The sequence below is a fragment of the Grammomys surdaster genome, unplaced genomic scaffold (assembly GCF_004785775.1).
Source record: "Grammomys surdaster isolate TR1022 unplaced genomic scaffold, NIH_TR_1.0 126124, whole genome shotgun sequence".
Classification (NCBI taxonomy): Eukaryota; Metazoa; Chordata; class Mammalia; order Rodentia; family Muridae; genus Grammomys; species Grammomys surdaster.
The window spans coordinates 6,188,241-6,208,533 of NW_021620932.1; positions in this window are offsets into that span (position 1 = coordinate 6,188,241).

The window sequence follows — 20,293 nt, forward strand, 5'->3', positions numbered from 1 at the left end:
TTAGGAGAGAGAGAGAGAGAGAGAGAGAGAGAGAGAGAGAGAGAGAGAGAGAGAGAGAAAGAAATAAATTCAGTCAATATAAGTCAATATGAGCAAATATCCTTGATAAACATAAACAGAAATTTTCAGTAAGGTGTTTATATCAGTTATAATAATATGTAAGAAATATCATCCATCATGATAAAGTTATAAAACAGCAGAAGGAATGATTCAATACTTGAAAAATAACATATACATTAAGCCATACAAATATGTCTAAGAGCAGAAACATCTGTATTTCCTTAGATGAAGCACTGGTCTTTGGCAAAATACAACAATCTTCAAGATAAAATTTCTAGTGAGTCTAGACAAAGCTGGTACTGATAGTGTATCTTAACTTAATAAAAACAGTATTCAACCACAGTCACATCCATTATTGTGCTAAATGAATAATTCAAGCCATTTTACTCCACTATGAAGATGTATATTTATCCAGTTCAATAAACTACATGAAGTCTTATCTCAAGCAATAAGAGATGATGAAAGGGAGATACATATATGAATGATACAACCATTCATATTTGCAGAATACATGGTTCTAAATTCAAACACCTTAAAAATTTTGACAAAAAAATCTTCATGAACATGTTTAGCAACTTAGCAGCAAACAAATTGAGACTAAAACATCAGTCAACTTCCTAAATGCTAGAGACAATCATAGAAAAGTGTCATAAAACAATCCCACCCTCAAAACTCTCAATACATAACTTACAATATATATGAATCAAAAAAAATTAAAGACTTGTACAATAAAGACTCAGGACATTGAAGACAAGTTACATGGAATACCAGAAGACAGAGCACCATCCCATGGGATTAATATGATTAATATTATGAAAGTTCCCATCTTAACAAAAGTAACTTATATATGCAATGCAATTTCCCTCAAAATTAAAAACCAATTCTCCATAGAATTTGAAAAAAAGAATCTTAAAATTCACACAAAACATAAAAGACCCACGATATATAATATAGTCCTGAACAATAAAACCACAACTGCAATTATAGAGCTATAGTATCAAAAACAGTGTGGTGCTGTGATAAAACAAAACAAAAAAGAAAAAGAAAAACAAACAAACAAACAGGATCACTTATCATTCACTTATATAAGAGAAGAGATATAAGACCATACTCCTATAACCAACTGATTTTTGTAAAGCAATCCAAAAGCAGTTAGGAAAATAAAAAAGCTAAATATAGAAAATTAAGCTAGTCCTTCATTTCTCAACCTGCAAAAATGCAATTCCAAAGTTTCAAAGGTGTTCTATGAAAGACCTGATTCCATGGGCCTGGTAGAGAGAATATAGTGAAAGATATGCCTGAACTTAAGAGTCACAGGAAAGTCTTTTCTAAACAGGGGAGTGGTAGATCAAGCATTGAGACCAAAAATTTTCAAAAGTGACTATAAGAAACCAAACGTTTCTATTACAACAATGGACACCATCATTTGCTAGCAGCAGTGGCCAATGGAATGGGAAAACATGTTTCTTAGCTAAAAATTCCACAGAAGATTGGTACATAGAATCTACAAAAGATAATTAATGTCAACTAATCCAACACTCCGCTGGGAATTAGAGCATGGAGGTAAGCAGGAATATAAAAATAAATATCAACAAAACATGTTTTGTTGTTTTGTTTGTTTTTTTTTAAATTGAAAATAGATTTTCTTTCACACAACAAATCACCACCACGGTTTCCCTTCCTTCCACTCTCCCCACCTATGCTCCAAATAAAATCTAGCTGTGGGTCTCTCTACCGGATCTCATTTGCTGCTGGAGGAAGCCTCTCTGGTTATTACTGCACTGATTTATGAGTATAAAAGATTATCATTAGGAATGCGTTTTTTTATTTTTTTATTTGTGAAGTATGGCTTAGGTATTATGAAAAGGACATTTTTATTTCTGTAAGTAAATGCAGGGAGCTATATCATCCAAAATAATCATCCGAAGTAACTTAACTCAAACCCAGAAAGAAATAACTTAATATTTTATCTTATATGTAATTGCTAGCTTTTAAGCTTTACAGATGCTTGTTTCATTTAGAATAGCCACATATGTAAGAGAGGCCACAAGACAATAAGGGTGAGCAAAGTATTTTCTAAGGAAGAGAAAAAAGAAATGTGTTATTAAAGGAAAAGATAATTAAAAAATATTAAATACAGTTGTGCTGTGCTTTCGTCAGCATTCTCTTGATAGGAATAGAAGCCATGATGACAGAAACTCATAAAAAAAAACCATTTAATTGAGGCATGCTTCAGAAGCATTAGTCAAGTATCATCAGAGTAAAAATCATGGAGGCATGTATGCAGCCATGGTGATGGAGAGGGAGTTGTAAGATCTACCCGATCAACAGGCAGAAAGAAGAGAGGGAGACTGGGCCTGGGTTATACATTGAAACCCATAGCCTTCAACAAGGCCACACCTACTCCAAAAAAAAAATATCTCCTAGGAATGTCATTTCCTGGTGACCAAGTATTCACATCTGTGAGCCTATGGGCGCTCACTCCTATTGAAATCACCAAAGGGTCGAAATAAACAGTAGTGAAGGACATACAAGATAGCTAACAATAAATTCTTCTTGAAAAGCCACATTGAATACTGTAGACATTTTCTAAAATAAATCCACACATAAAGGGAGTTTAAATACAATAAATATAATAAGAGATATATTATTTCAACTAGTCAAAATATACTACCAAATAAAATCTATTCATTCTTAAAACATGTTGTATAAGGAAGAAATTGAGATGTACATTTAGATTTAAATTTTATAATTGATTGCACATTCTTTTAAGTTGATATTATAAACCACCAAAGCATATATCTGAAAAATCAGATAAATATACATTTAAATTTAACAAATTTAAATGCCTATGTCTATCCTATAATGAATATCACAATTTCTTATCAATTTAAATTCTTTTAAAGTTTCTGAATCAGATTCATTTGCATATTGGCAATGTGATTCACTTGCATAAATATTAAAATGCATAAATATTAAAGACATTTGTAAATTTCCACACAAAGGTAAAAACACAAATACACAACTCACAGAAATCCTATAGTTCCTTACTTTGTTATCAGTACAACTCCACAGATATATTTGGTTAATAGTATGCCTTTAATGACTCCATGAGTTCATGAAAATGGTATCTCTCTTTTTGTACTGAATGAATATATGTGCCCACTTGGTTACTTCATGATGTTCAAGTATTCAAGTGATGTTCCCTGTCAATTAAATGTTAAGTTAGCTGACTTTGTAAAACATCCTCCATAATGGATATGTAGCTCATGTAGTAATTTTAAAGTATTAAAGCAACTGCTGAGGTTATCTGTGCAGAAAATATATAAAACTGACATCATCGCAAAGATTATACCTTCTATTTGTCTGAGAATTTCCAATGTTCCAGATTCAACAATGACTTTGAATTTGATAGGTGGTACAAGTTTTTTATGATATGTTCTAAAATTTACTTTTCTCTTGCTGACGTGATAAAAACACCATGACCACGTCAACTTGTACAAGATAATATTTAGTTGGGCTTACTACTCCGAGGGTTGAGGTTTATGATCGAGGAGTTACAATGTGGTGGCAGTGGCTTGAGCAGCTGCTGGAAGCTCAGATTTTTATCACAAAGCTGGTGGTAGAGAGACAGACAGACAGACAGACACACACACACACACACACACACACACACACACACAGATGAGAGAGAGATGGAGAGAGAGACAGAGAGACAGAGAGACAGAGAGACAGACACAGACAGAGAGACACCATGAGAATGGTTGCTCACAAAGCTCAAAGCTGCTCCTCAAACAAAGCCTCACCTCCTTATTCTACTAATTATTCTGAAACAGCTTTACCAACTGGGGGCTAGTATTCAAATACATCAACCTATGATGGCCATTTTTTTCACATATAAACACAATAATACAATGAGCCATTAGGTTGCAAATAACTGCACTTCTTTAAAGGCATTTTCTGTTTTGTTTTGTTTTGTTTTTTTATGTGCTGTTTTTAAGGCTATTTCTCAAAATCTTATCTGTTCCAGTGAATGATACTAAATCTATTTCTATCTCTCTGTATCTCTTACAAGAAATTTTTGAATACTATAAAATTGTCATTGTACTATTTTAAATTTATTGCAAAATATGTTTTGTGCTGATGATACTGGAAATTTTCATTTATTCACTGCTAATATGTATTTTATTAATCTTGTTTTATTAGCTTCTTTATCTTTTAGGTTTTTAAGCTTTTGTATATAAAGTAGAGCTATCTATTTAAATGAACATTTTGTCTCTCAGAGAAGTTGCAATATATTTTGTACAATTATACAAATCATACCTCCATAATCAATTTTGTTTTATCTTATTCAATTTCATTAATCTACAGAGGAAAGTAAAAGTTAATAACAACAAAAGAATAGCTTGGCATGGTGTATGCCTTAGAAATTGACCTACAGAAATGAAAGCAATATTAATATCAAATGAGAAAAGGAAGAAAAGCTGATGATGACATTTTGTTTTCTAAACAAATATGACTTTTTCATATACTCCCCATTCAAAAATATAAGTAAATAGAATGACGATAATACTTCTGTAATAATTTCCACCAACCTGAATTATATTTTACAAATATTTTTCAGGTGTAATTTTATCCATATCAGAAATAAAATATTTACTGAAATAAAATATTTACCATAGAAAAAGCATTCAAGAGAAATATGGGCCTTTCCAACTTCTGTGAACTTTCTGAAACTAATATACAGTTTGATAAAGGTTGATTATGAAGAAAGCGGTCTTTTCAAGTGTGAATTATGTTTCAAGATGAAAAGGCATCATCACACATATAAAAAAAGATGAGGGCACAAAGAAATCAAATCACTGAAAAGAAAGAGAAATTACTTCTCTAGCACAGTGTAGTATTGCCTGGTTAACAACTAGGTTTCACCTAGACATTGGGCATTTGGCGGGGACTTGTGCTATTCATGTGTTAGCACAAAGTACATGCTGACTGACTTGATACGCCAGGGACATAGTCCAGAGTTCAAGCATTACTTTTTTCCCTTCAGTTTCACTGGAATTCTTTACTTCAGTTCTATCTGTTTGCTTGAAGTCTCCCACTTCATTCGGAAATCCCAGAGAGAAGAGACAAAGTGAGAGTCCCATTGTGTTTGAAGATCAAATCTGTGCCATTTTCTCTGTTCTCCTAGAAAAAGAGGTAATTCCACAACCTTGAGACTACAATCAGAACACCTTGCTTGTGTAAGTGAAACAATAGAAAATTCTCAGTTGGGGAAAAGAACATGTGGGCAAAATGAAAAGGAACTGCAGGTTTTCTTCAGCAGCGAGACCACGGCTACACTCAGTTATATACAACCCCCAGCACAGCCCTTCCTTATAATGTTTTGAGAGCAATATTGAGCATTCCTTGTACATATGAGTGCCTAGCATTACTGTCTCATGTTGCTTTATTACCATAATAAACTTGTGAATCATAGTAACTAACTCAGTAGGGCTTCGGTGGTGAATTCATTTTCATAACCTCTTTTGTTATCACAAACGTGATGCGGAAGGCTGCCAAGTCAGCAGTTCCTAGCTGCTTATTAGGATTGCAGGGAACAGAGATTCAGTTAAAAGTTGAACAGATATAATGAAACATTTTACTTATAATTACAATTGGGCTGACTGTTAATAATAATTGGGCCTCTGTGCCTAGATGTCATTTTGCTTTAGAGAAAACTGGATCTTTTCAAAAGAGATAACCTCCCTGTAGTTATATGCTTAAAATGGCAGCACACCAACTGATAATAAAAACGTGTTTGGTATATGAGCAACAAGTGGAGAGGTAGGAAATGCAAAGTATTTAGGGGCCTTGTTCAAATGCTTTTAAAAAGGGCAGCATTACAAACTGTCAGGCAGCTGAATGACTGTGTATAAATACTAGAGGTAAATGATAGTGAAAGTAAGCTAAATTTTGTTACCCTTAAATTAATGTGCGTAATTTGATGTTACCGTGAATGATCCAATCCCCCACACCCTATTTTGAGAGCCTTAGAAAAGACAGATTCCAAGTATTCTTGATTCTAGTGATAAAAATCTCTATTCCATCATAACCTATTTATCTCTAATTTGCATTCTTTTGCATAGATAGCTGTAGCATAAAAAAGAATCTGTGCAAAAGAATATAATGAGCCAATAGGCTGCAAATAACTGGACTTTTCTAAAGGCATTTTCTGTTTCCGTTTGTTTGTTTGTTTTTTGTTTCTTTTTATTGACTCCCTAAAAGTCTGACAAAACAAAGATTCAGTCTTCACAAAAATAGTTGGAGTATTAACCATAATTGACCAACTACTGTTATCAAACCTTGTGTTGAGATCTGCATGTATGTCTGCTGTGTTTATATAGACACCAGTGGATTCAGGTATATATTCCAATACTTGCACATGTGGAGGCAGGAGGTTCACATGTGATGTATTTTCATTACTCTTCCTGTTGTTTGTGAGGCAGACTTTCTCATTGAACCTGGAACTCTCTGATATGACTAGACTGTTTTCTGAAGGAATCCTTAGAATCTACCTGACTCCAACTCCTAGCTCTGAATTCCAAGTGTACACCACCATGCTCAGTTTTTGCATGTATAATGGAGACTTGAAACTCTGGGCCAACAAACACTTTTCCCATACAAACAACTAACTCCCTAGCCCTCACACACTTAATTTTAAGTCGTTCCTGAATATATAGTTACACTGTAATTTGGTGAATTAATATAGTGACAAGAAAATATTTGTTGTATATATTTTAGAAAAACATATGAGAGATTTCTAAAGGTTTAACTTTTAATAAGACCAAGAAAATGAATAAAACTGCTAGGCTCAAAGTGGTAAAATTATCAGCAGTTCTCTGTTCCTTCAGGACATTTTGAGTTTTGAGAAACATAGATAATCAGTAGTTGATTATAAATTGTAATGATTATACGTAAAATGAGGATTTTTGTACGAGTGTCACTCAGAAGGATAGACTTGAAAATGAATAGTATTGAGTTGCATTTCTCTCAAAGAGTTATTGTTGATTAGACTACACTTCTGAGAAGGCTAATCTGGATGGTAAAGATTGATAAGACCATTTCAGGCTAAGAATAAGCAGAGACCACTTCTGAGTGCCCTTTCAGCATTAATGCAGTTGACTTAGTAGTTGAGAAGAAGGGTGGAAAAATAGGGAGGGGTGACATGATCAGTAATATCCTGTGGTAGGAAAATAATTCAAATGTTTGTTCAAACAACCTCACAAGGTTATGAAAATATTTTGAGTACCTGAAGGATGATAAATTCATCTTTCCAAATATCACTTTAGATGTTGTATTGAAATATAAATATTGTGGAGGAGACATGAATTACATAAAAAAAGACAAAACTGGAAGCTACAATAAAACTGTGAGTGATTGATGTGGAAGGCTAAGCATAAGCATTCAAATTTCAAGCCTTGGAAACTGTAATGGTGCATTGAGGCTCTAAAGTTTTATGAAGAATAAGAGATAAATTATACGAGATTGTCTTTATTCATTTGTTCATTATACTATTTACATCCTGTCATATATGTATATATATATATGTATATATATATATATACATATATATATATATGTGTGTGTGTGTGTGTGTATGTATATATATGTATATTTGATGAATCCAAATGTATATATATATATATATATATGAAAGTAACATAAAGGTAAATATGTAGCTAATGATGAATAGCAAGACAAATCGAAAACCTAAACACTGCTAGTAACCATATCCAAGTAATCTCTTTTCAAATTTATGGAAAATAGCGAAAGAAGGAAATATTTCCATTTATTAAATAATAATATTTTGCAAATCTAGTTAAATCTGTCTTTCAGTTAAAATATAATATATGATACTAGTGTTCAATGAAAAATTTCTGCTGATAAAATAAGATAAAATATATGTCAGCAAAGATATTGGCACCACAACAACACTTGAGTACTTACTGTGAAGTATTCTGCTCAGGTCCAGAGTCTTTTAGAGAACCAATTTCTGCCTTGTTTTAGCTGCTATTTCAAATGATCATGGAGTCTTAATGCTGCATTAATTCCCATTTTTATTGTGCCCCTTACTTCGTAATAAATTCAAGGAAACATTCCATTATTGAGAGAAGGTCAAGAGAAAAGCATGGATAGAGTCATTATTCCTAACAGCTTTCTCCAGTCTGTGGTGAAGCTTGGAGCTCTAGTGGAATAACTCAGTACAAAGCTGTCTCTTAATCATGTACAAAATGGCCAGGCATCAAAAAGGACATCCGCATTGGTGTATAGGATCTAGACAGATAAGGTTGAACAAAGATTATGTTCTCCAGGGTTTGGGTTTCAGTACCGACTTAAACATTCAGCAATGTTTTAAGATCTCTCAGTCTCAGTTACCTGGTTATAAAATGCTGCTAAGACTCACTGAACACAGCCTTTCTGGGGATTAAATGAGATGGTGCATGAAAAGCATCATTATAGTGCCTGATGCATGATAAGTACCTAACATCATGTGTATTCATTTTCCTTGTGTTCAACAGAAACTAAAGCTTATTTAATGTTGCATTCAAAAATGTAATGTTTGCAAAAAAATATCCAGTGAAGTTGCTGATATGATAAAATTGGATGTAAGTACCATTTGCTATGCTTTACTATGCAAGGCCCAGGAGCAGGAATGAATTTCAGATAGTAACTTATAGAATATAAGCTATACACTGATGACTTTACTGATTTCGATAAAAGAAGTCTCAAGACAAAAACAATCACTTTGTTACCAGTAGAGGAAATTCTACTGATAAAAATATTACAGGACAGGAAAAGCTATGATGTGGCTAGATGGGAAAATTGTGTAAGCAATGATGTCATAAAATCACTTTATCCAATTTACTGTTTAATACATGACTTCTGATCACATAATTACCAGAGTATTGAACAATTTTGCTCAAAGCACATAGGCTAGAAAATGGTTTGAGTAATGTACTTAGTAAAATTGGTTTGAAAATACTTTCTTCTCTGAATTAGAAATACAACTATAAAGTATAAATACAGCATTCAGCCATTGGTGCTGTATTTTGGTGTTTATTTGGTGCCTTTGTTAGCCCAAATCCTATATGTAAATTGCCAGTGACCTATAACAATAGCTTGAGATGCTTTAGAGACAGTATAATTATTGCGGTATGTTGGATTTTGAGATTTTTATCTTCCAAAAGTAATTTGTTGTTGGCAAAAAGAATAAGAGCATTGGTAAATTAATTATTATGATATCCCATATGCTGTATCCATACTAGGATCAGAGACAAGAAAAATGGGCAGATGGAAGGAATCACAGTTTGTCAGAACATTATTGGTAAAGCCATCTGAGAGTAGAAATCAAGCCATATGTTGATACACATTGACCTAATGTCCACATTTTGTTAGATGAAAAAGTTTCAAACCACAGCCAAGAGACTGAAATTACAGCCAAATGAACACCCAGTATTCATTTGGTAAGCATCATCAGATTATGGCAGATTATTCTCAATTCAGGGATTGGTAAATTATGGATAATTTATGACTGAAACCTAAGCTCCCTTCTTTTTGTGTTGAATGCCCTGCCATAATGCCAGAAGCTGTCGATATTTTACTCTCATATTCTCATAGTGCCCTCTACTGCCATGCTAGAAAGCATGGGGACAACAGTTTGGGTGACATCTGAGAAAGTATTTTAACATATTACTTCTGAGTGAGGTTAAGTAAAAGTAACACAAGAAAATCTAGAATGAAGAGCACACCTATTTTGAAAGAACAACAAAAACTTATTCAGCAAGATATAGTCTGCATGCCTTTTCCTTAGAATTTTATTCAAAGCCTGTACTATTCTTTATATGCCAGGTCGAAGAGAATTTTTAAGGATTTTAAGAAGACACATATTAAAACATTAGAATGCTTAGCACTTTAAACAGTACTTGAGTTAATGTTGTGTTAAAACTGATATTAAGTGATACCTTCAAATTTTAACTACACAGAATACTAATGTTCATACTATAATTCTATACTCAAAAAGGAATATTGCTGCTTTTTAATGACTCATAATTATTACTACATAATCCACCACTATACTTGAGAAAGGTTAGTTCTATATAATTGAGAATTCTATTTCTAATTCAACATTATATGTTGAATAAGCAACACACAAAGTAAAACTTTCAAAATACTTGAAATGGACTAAATGAAGAATTAATTTGAACAAAATTTATGACGAGCAACAGAACATTTACTCATGATATGAAAATTATGCATTTGAACATGAAATAGTAGAACACAAGAAAATCTAGAATGGCAGAACAAAACTATTAAGAAAGAACAACAAAGAAATTATTTGGCAAGACATACTGATTTTAAGTCTATTTCTCTGAAAGGATTTTATGTTAAATTAATATGAAATGGAGTTTAGGATATAGTTACATGTAAAATTGGGTTTATAATTACACTCAGTATCTGAAACCAATTTATATCACAAAAATACAATACTATTTTGCTTTGAAGTTTCTTCTATGTCAAAACACATTTTAATCTATATTTCTATAACAAAACTAAATGAAAGTGAAGTCACAGTAAAAATATTGTATTTCATGACTTGTTTTTGTATTAATAGTACAAAATGTATCAATGAATATTAAAGTTAAGAATTGAAGAGAATACCACAATTTGTTCTTTTTCCAAAACAGAAACAATAAATCACCCAAACACATAACTTGTTCTGTTATATATTCTAAAGGTTATGTTTATACTATGAGCTGTGAATGAGATTAATGAGTTTTCTCAGCACAGTAAACCTCCTCCACAGAAACAGAAGCTAAATTGCAGTAAATCATGGGTTTATGTTCACGTATTTATGGCTTGGGAAAGATTTAGAGTTCCTCAGTAGAGGAAACTATCCTGAAGTAAAAGAGAAAATTATGGCTTCCTTAACATAAAGGTAGATAAACTAGGGCATGCTTAAAATTGTGCATTTGCTGCACTTTAATGATGTCAGTAATTTATTAAAAGTAATTATCCTGGCAGTTTCATGCTCACACTTCACCAAAAGTGACAAAATGCTAGTTCAATATGTTATTTACCCTCACATGATTATGTATCAAGACCAATTAAATTAGATGCTTCTATGTTTTGCTTTAAAATGAATACTAATTTTCTTACAAAATGTTTCTGTATTTTCTATGTAATGTTAATATTTAGAAACAGCAATGTAGACACTGACCAGAAAATATCTTCTACTGCCATTTTAGCAACCTTACAGGAGTTTCTTCATATAAAGTGTTGTTTTCTTCTGTGATTTTTAGGGAAATGAGTCAAGAATAATAAATCATAACAAATTTATTTACATAAAAATTTTGAATGCAATCTTGAGGAATAAAATATCTCAAAGCTCAATTTCATGTTGACTTGCTGTCTCATTGTCTCTTTAAATTATATGTCTTATTGGGAAATTAATGAGTAAAATACAGAAATAAAATTTTAGCAATACTGACTCGTTGACAAAATCCTAATAAATGTTACTTCTCCAAAATCAGTAAGTGAAGAAATCTCTCTTGGAAACTGTACAATGATCTTACTCAATATCTGAAAGTGTAAACAATGGATTTGATACGTGTTTTCCTACTGAGGATAGCATCCAAACATTTTAATACAGCACAACATAGGAAGAAAAGAAGTTTAAAAAAACAGGTTTAGTAAGAAGTGATTCATAGGATAGAATAGACAGGTTCACAAGTAAAAACTATGAGGCTGTGAGGAAAAAATTTGACCCCTAAAATAACACAGCAATAAACTTGAACAGATATTTTAATTTCTAAAATGCAATGTATTAGACATTTGAATGCCAACCTTGTAGTAAGTAACCAAATTGTTCACAGAGATATTGTTTGGCTTAGTGAATGAAAGTGTTTTCTAAGATTATGTCACTCAAGTAGTTCAACACAAAACAAGGAAGTTGATGCAAAGTTAAGATTTTTTCTTTTTAAAATTCAAGATGAAAGAACATTTTCTAACAATTTTCACATTACCTTCAAATGAAATGAGTTAATTAAAAATAATAAGTTATATTCTGGTATTTTAAACTTTCTAAATAACAGATATCAAATAAGCCCTCATTAATTGTGAATGAAAAATAAAACATAAGATTTTTATTTAAGTTAGAAAACTATTTAAGGCCTTCACAGTATTTATTCAGCACAAAGTTATTTTATATTTTCTTAAATTAAATTAAATTTAAATTAAACTAAAGTAAATGATTTTGTAAATAAATGATATAATAACATTTGTGTTTTCTAAACAGATAGCATATTGATGAAAGGGAAATAGTGATTTGAAAATTTACAGACATAAATCATGATCATATTACTCAATACATATTGAAGATAAATTTGTGATACTCACCACCATATAATGTTTTAGCATCAGACCATCTTGAAACAAACAATTTTTTATTGTGCCGTATTTCTTTCACTTCTGGACATGGAAAATTATAAATAGCGTGAATTGAATTTCAGCACTGTATTTTACTTTTATGAAACTCTATGTTGATTGGACAGGAATACTACTATTATTATACAAAAATATAAAATGTTACATTCCTCAGAATTAAGACCATTTATGTTCTATACTTTCTGTAAGATATCCTTCTATGTAAGGTGAGCTTCATCATGGACCACATATATCAGCAGCTACTTCTTAAAATTTAAGCATTTCTTGTCAACTTGAAATGGAGTTAGTCTCAATCAACTCCTTTCTAATACAAGAATAAATAAATTTATTTTTGAATACTTGTATCAAATAAAATATTATAAATAAGAACAAGGTTTTGTCTACTGAAAATATAGAGCTCTTTCCTCACTTATTTACAGCAGAGTTAATTATCATTAGGTAATATAAAAGAAAAAGAGAAAATGGTTAGGCTGTTAACGAAGAGTTAGGGAAGTAATGTAATGCTTCATAAACTTAAAGGTGATCTGAATCACATCCAAGTGTAATTTAGTTATAGAAATCTCAAACTATAATGAATTAGAATGGAAATGAAGCAAATTGGATAGTGGAAATATTTATTTTGTATTCATTTTGAAATAAATTTATACTTCCCCCCCCGGACAGATAACTTTTATTGATAAAATATAGAACAGTAAAAAAAAAAAACATAAAACTAAAATCTTTAATGTGTTAGAACATAAAACAATTGGTAATATTTCTCATCTTGTTTACTTGTATTGGAAAATACATAGCCAAAACATGAGGAAGGCATTACCAAATGTTCACACACACACACACACACACACACAAACACTCACACACACACACACACACACACACACGCACACACACGCAAATTGTAAATAGCCATCATAATCTCAAAAATCCATAAGAATTTAAGCAAATAAAATCAAATGATATAAAATAATGTATATATATTTCTATATTTTAAAGTTAAAGTGGGCATAAAAATACAAAAAAAAAAAAGAAGCCAAGTGGAAAGACAAGACTGTTTTATGCATGAACTTATAGCAGTTGTGGTTACCTCTACTAGGCCTTCACAAAACTGAGCCATTCCAGCAGTGATGGGTGAAGAAATGACACTCTCAACTCCTGGAGGAGTAAATGTTGGCATTTTCTGGCTGGTGAAAAAAATTCTCTCTTCTGAAGACCTGGCTGCTGATAGTATTTTCATTCTCCAAAGAATGACTACAGATCTTTGAAATTATGTGGAGCCCTAATGAGAATACCAGAGTTACTCGTATCAATTTTAAAGAGTACATGAATTTGATAGGAGACAGGTGTGTACGTAGGAGTGTGGGGGGGGTGTTCACTACAAGGACTTAGAAGGTCGCAGTGAATGAATGTGATCAAAATACACTGCTAAAATGTATAAAATTTTCAAACAAAAAACCAAAAATTATTAAAAAGAAATCAGCTAAACTAAGAGAAAAATGAATATGATTATTTCTTTGTCACACAATAATGATGAGAAAAAAATTAAATGTGGGTCGATGCTTTGAATATCTTGGCATATAAAAGTGAACTAAAAACACATTTACAGTTTATGTTTAACATAATAGGAAAAAAAGGACAGCAGATGGCCAAATCACCTACATTAGAATCTATAAAATATTGATAAAATGTTTTGGAAAAAGCTTAAGTAAGTAAAGACATAAACTACACTCATGGACTAGAAGGTCGATATTCTTAAACTGTAAGCTTTTTCATATTGACCCACAGCAGCATAATCCTAAAACTAACAAGAGTTAGGTATTTTTCTGTACCATTTAATAGTGAATTACAGTCAAATTGTGAAATTCCCAGGACTGTAAATACTAGAAAAGAAGATAAAAATTCAGAATCATGTATAGGTAAAGCTAAACAAAATGGAACAAATAAATTTTTACAGAATCAAGAATATACTTACACATTGATTTTCTTCAGTAGTCAGTGTAATACATAAGGAGAAGCATGTATTCCTATTTCTCAAAACCAGAACACATTTTAAAATAAATTAGCAACTTTGGGGGAGCTAAAAATTATCAGACCACAAATAATTAATATATAAAGTGAAAAAGTAAATCTTACTGAAATTAATCATGAGATTTTTAAAACTATTGGAGATATGGAAGACAGTAAACGCATTGACAGTCTATGAAAGATCGAAATAAGGATTAGAAAGTTTGCTGAGCAAATATATTTGATACATAAGCCTGGCAATCTGATTTTGATTCCCAGACTCAAAATAAAGGTGAAGAAAGAGAATTGACTCCCCAAAGCTATCTTCTTCTGTGTCCATAAAAACATATGTCCATCAATTGAAGAATGGATACTGAAAATGTGATTAATTTGTGCAATGGAATACTATTCAGCTATTAAAAATAAGGACATCATGAATTTTGCAGACAAATGGATGGAACTAGAAAATATCATCCTGAGTGTAGTAGCCCAGACAGAAAAGGACATGCATGGTAGGCACTCACTGATAAGAAGATATTAGCCAAAAAGTATAGAACACCCAGGATACAACACAAACTTACCTTAAGAAGTTTAACAAGCAGGAAGGCCCAAGTGAAGATGCTTCGTACTTAGAAGGGGAAACAAAATAATCGTGGGAGGCAGAGGGAGAAAGGAATCTGAGTGGGAAAGGGGAGAGGGGAAAAGGTGAACGGGATCAGGTGGGAGAGGGGCAGGAAAGAAGCTCTGAGGGCCAGGAGAATGAATGAAAATATGATGATGGGGGGGTAGTGGAGGTGGGGAAACCCTCTAAAAGGTTGCAGAGACTTGGGAAGTGACAGATTCTAAGGACTCAATGTGGGTTATCTTAGCCAAAATGCCCAACAGTGGGGACAGGGAACTCTCAAAGAGTCTACCTCCAGTAAATAGACAGGCCCTCAAGTGGAGGAACTAGGTCATCAACCCACAGTCAAAATTTCTAATCCAGATTTGTTTCTGTATTAAAGAACTACAGGGACAAAATAGAGGAGACTGAGGAAAGGCAATTCAGTGACAGTCCAACTTGGACTCCATTTCATGCCACCAAGGCCTGACACTACTACTTGTACTGTGATATGCTTACAGACAGGACCCCAGCTAGCATGGCTGTCCTCTGAGAGGCCTTACCAGCAGCTGACTGGGACAGATGCAGATACTTTCACCCAAATATTAGACTAAAGTAGGAAACTCCTATGGTTGAATTTAGAGATGAATTGAAGAGGCTGAGGGGAGGGAGACCCCATAAGAAGACCAGAAGTCACAACTGACCTGGACCCCTGGAAGATGCCAGAGACTGAGCTACCAACCAGGCAGCATACTTGGGCTGGTCTGAGGACCAGGCACAGGACTGCCTGATCTGGCCTTAGTGGGAGAAGAGGTGCCTAATCCTAGAGTTTTCAGGGAAGGGGGATTTCTGTTAAAGAGGGAGCACTCTCTCAAAGGCAAGGAGAAGGAGGAATGGGATCAAGAACTGTGGGAGAAGGAACTGGAAGGGCAATGGCTGGAGTGTAAATAAATAAATTTAATTGGAGGAGGAGGAGGAGGAGGAGGAGGAGGAGGAGGAGGAAGGAGGAGGAGGAGGAGGAGGAGGAGAAGCATTGTCTCCCTGTAACACTTTATCTAGGTGCAAAGCCCCTTGGGAAAGTGTTGCCCTCCTCACAGGTATGCCCACTGGAGTAATCCTATGCAGCTCTTATTCAGGAAACCATTATTTCATGTTTTTTGTGGATGCAGCTCCCCTTTCATGGTTTCTAGGCACTATTTAGCAACAGGCATCTTTGTCCTCCTATTCTCACCCATTTCCTAACACCTCTTTGAAATGGTCTCTGAGCCTTAAGCATAAATGTTCTGGCATTGTATTGTACTGTTTGGAGCTAGGCACCATATAATCTCCTATTCTCTGTATTTCTGAATAGGTGTGAATATCTCTAGTAGCCTCTGTCTGTTACCTGATGAATTTATTTGACGATGGATAGGTGGAAGTCACACTATTCTATGAATATAAGAATATGTAATTAAAATAGAGCTAAAAATTATGCCTGCTTATGAATGTATCAAAACTGGTTGTTTAGGATTTCCCTGGCTTTACAGTGTGTGTTACAAATTCTCTTTTATTTAGCAGGTCTTATGTTCAATAAGACAAGTGACCAGTAATATAAAAGTTTCATTATCAATTCATTAGAAATATCTTGCTGGGTTGGTCACTGTTGTGGTTCATATTTTTTTTATCTGATAGACCCTGTTGATTGATTTTATCCATTGGTAGCTTGTATGGCACTTTCACATACTAGGAGAGGTAGTTTTCAGGAAAGAGGCTTCTGGGGTTTTTTCATTCCATTTCTTCAACTCCTGTACCAAATATGTGTAGTGTTCTCATCAATAGGACCTGACCTTTAACTTCTGAATGACTACCAAAGGTAGTGACAAGATTTATATTATTTTGAGCATCCCTTGGTCACTTCTTTACTGACATCTCAAAGAAAAAAAAAAAAAGGACATTCCTATGCTGGCATGAGGATTTTGTTACAGTATTGTAGAAGAATCATCCGGTGTCCTCTAAGCCAATATAAAGTATATATACTTTACATATGATGTACACATTGATATAAGAAAGAAGTGTGGTGGAGGTAACAAGAGTTGAGGAGGTAATAAAGTAGAATTGTAAGAGTGAGATGCGAGATTCCTTTGATTTTAGAAGGAACAGTTGTCACATTGAAGAGGAGTAGTAGCAAACTTTGAGAAATTGCTGGGGAAAATCTTAGTATATGACAAGTAATATTTTTAAAAAAATATACATATGTATACAACCTTATTTACAAAACTACCTCTACCAAAAGGAAAAAAGACACTACCGAACCTCACAGGTATAATTTATAAGGGATTGTCTTAATGCCATGTCTTAATTATGACCACTGAATTCATGGCATAGATTCTTTTCTGTGCTGAGTTTGTTGATTCATAGTTGTGTATATACTTTAAACTTTGTTCACATTAATATTTTCATTTGTAAAAACAGAATACAGTGGTTACAAATTCTTGACTTTATTTCTGAAAATGCATGATTTATCAAGAGTAATTTACATGAAAATTTAAAATAATAAACTTTCTTTAACCAACAGGTAATCAGTCATATCTTTAGTTTTGATGAGAAGTAGCCATGATCTTATTTAAACAAATAATTTAGACAAACTTTCCATGCTGATAAGTACAATTAGCACATATCACTAGAGTCAATGTTATGGGCTGTAAGCAGTTGCAAAAATCAGTTGCTAAAGTGAATTTTCATTTTAAGCATTGAACATGATGTGTGACCTTTGAGTACAGCATATAATCGTTAGGACACTTGATCTTCATATTTTCTGCTTCTAAATGCTATTGTTTCTTTAGATATTTTCATCTGTGCTCCTCGTGTAAGCAAAGGACTTTGAAAAACAACAAATAACATTGCAGGTTTTTTTTCTTTCAGGTATGAGAAAACTATTGTTTTGGATCTAGTTATTTCTAATATTATGACTTACTACACATACTTTGAACATCAAGATATGCTCCCAAGACAGTTTAGACTTTTCATTTAGTATACCTTAGCATGCTGTTACACTTTTCATTCTATACATATTGATTTATTTACAGTCAGAGAAGATTTTCTAGACAATTTATTTTCTTACCTTGAGGACTGGCCATTACTGTTAGGCGTATTTTCTATTGTTTCCCACTGAATACTAACAGTGACAATTATAATCATTGTATATACATTTATTCAAATCTTTTAACATGAAATATTAGTTTAGTCATGGTTTTGAATGTTACAACTATTTTTGCTGTGTATATCAGTATGAATATACATTAAAATCTATAAACGTCAGACTATTTCAGCAAATGAATATTAAAGATGCCATACACTAGTGTCAAAAATGAGTCAGCTTATATCACAAAAAAATTTCTAATGACATACCATAAATATGGAAAACAGGAACAGTTTTATAAGGTAGCTGTAATGTTCCCTATGCCTCTATGGAGAATAGCACCATATCTTTTCCAGTCTGAAACATTATTTTATATACTAAGGTTTTATCGTTATCATGTACTTTAAAAAATATATTTTTTGATAATATTTTCAAGTTATCAGGTTTAGGAGTTCTCTGGTGGAAGTTTGGGGGGAATACAGATATCTTCCAGAACAGGGTATTGGCTGGGTGAAGGTTCAGGGGACAGGTCACTATGACTCTGCCTATGATTCACTTGTCCTTATCTAAGTTGGTATTATCTGCCAAGGCTACCTATTGACAAGGTCTATGACACTTAGGCTGATAAATTTTCCATAAAAGCTGCCTGTTTACAATAGCTTATAGCCATCTGTTTCAATGTTTTTCCACAGAGACCCAAGACTTGGTGTTAGTATACATGTATGACAGGCCTATTGCTGATTTTAGGCCTATGGCTGATTTTAGGCCTTCAGTGTATAAGCAGGGCTGACCCTGACAAAAAAAGATGTTGAAACATCTTTTGGGTATATGCCCAGGAGTGGTATAGCTGGGTCCTCAGGTAACACTATGGTCAATTTTCTGAGGTACTGCCAGACTGTTTTCCATAGTGGTTGTACCAGCTTACAATCCTACCAACAATGGAGGAGTGTTCCTCTTTCTCCACATCTCGCCAACATCTTCTGTCACCTGTGTTTTTGATCTTAGCCATTCTGACTGGTGTGAGGTGGAATTTCAGCGTTGTTTTGATTTGCATGTCCCTGATGACTAGGGATGCTGAACACTTCTTTAGGTGCTTCTCAACCATTCGAGCTTCCTCAGTTGAAAATGCTTTGTTCAGTTCTGTGCCCCATTTTTTAATAGGGATATTTTATTATCTAGAGTCTAATTTCTTCAGTTCTTTGTATATGTTGGATATTGGCCCTCTATCAGATGTAGGGTCAGGGACAATCTTTTCCCAGTCTGTTGGTTGACTCTTTGTCTTATTGACTGTGTCCTTTGCTTTATAGAATCTTTGCAGTTTTATGAGGTCCCATTTGTCAATTCTTGTTCTTAGAGCATAAGCCATTGGTGTTCCGTTCAGGAACTTTTCTCATGTGCCCATGTGTTTGAGGCTTTTCCCCAATTTCTCTTCTGTTAGTTTCAATGTAGCTGGTTTTATGTGGAGGTCCTTGATCTACTTGGAATTGAGCTTTGTACAAGGAGATAAGCGTGGATCAATTTGCATTCTTCTACTTAATGACCTCCCAGTTAGACCAGTACAATTTTTTTGAAAATGCTATCATTTTTCCACTGGATGGTTTTAGCTCCTTTGTCAAAGATCAAGTTACCATAGGTATGGGGGTTCATTTCTGATTCTTCTATTGTATTCCATTGATCCTCCTGCCTGTCTCTGTTCCAATACCATGCAGTTTTATCACTATTGCTTTGTAATACAGCTTTAAACCAGGGATGGTGATTCCCCCAGAAGTTCTTTTATTGCTGAGAGTAGTTTTCGCTATCCTGGGTTGTTTTTTTTTTTTTTTATTCCAAATGAATTTTAAGATTGCTCTTTCTATCTCTATGAAGAATTGAGTTGGAATTTCGATGGGAATTGCATTGAATCTGTAGATTGCTTTTGGCAAGATAGCCATTTTTACTATATTAATCCTTCCTATCCGTGAGCATGGGAGATCCTTCCATCTTCTGAGATCTGTTTCGATCTCTTTCTTCTGGGGCTTGAAGTTCTT